Here is a 513-nt window from a genome sequence, read left to right on the forward strand (position 1 = left end):
GCGATATGACATAGTTTTAAGCAATTTTTTCTTGCAATTGTCTGGCATCCAAATTATAGAGCATCTGCTCATATCTTATACCTAATCAATAATCGTCACACTTGTTCAATATTATTTTATAGTTGGGGGGAAAATTCATTGATTTTGTTTTTTATCAAGGGAATATATAATTTTACGATTTTGTCAAAGAATCAACTATTTTATCTAACAATTAGTCAATAAAGTAATGAATAAGTAAAGATTAAAGAAAAAAAAAGGAACATGTTAGCTGATTATTAGCTAAAAAAATTAATATTCAATCTTTTCTTATAATTTTGCATGAAAGGTTATGCAAAAATCAGAAAATTTTTCATAAAAAATGTTTTTCAAAACAAATAAAAATATATAAAAATATTATATATATACTAAAAAACAGACACTAAATTAATTACTCTATATATATATATATATATATTGTTTTTATCTATAATGAATGGTTATTAAATTTTTTTAATAAAATTTGTTTAGTTTAAT

The sequence above is a fragment of the Arachis ipaensis genome, chromosome B06 (genome assembly GCF_000816755.2).
Source record: "Arachis ipaensis cultivar K30076 chromosome B06, Araip1.1, whole genome shotgun sequence".
Classification (NCBI taxonomy): Eukaryota; Viridiplantae; Streptophyta; class Magnoliopsida; order Fabales; family Fabaceae; genus Arachis; species Arachis ipaensis.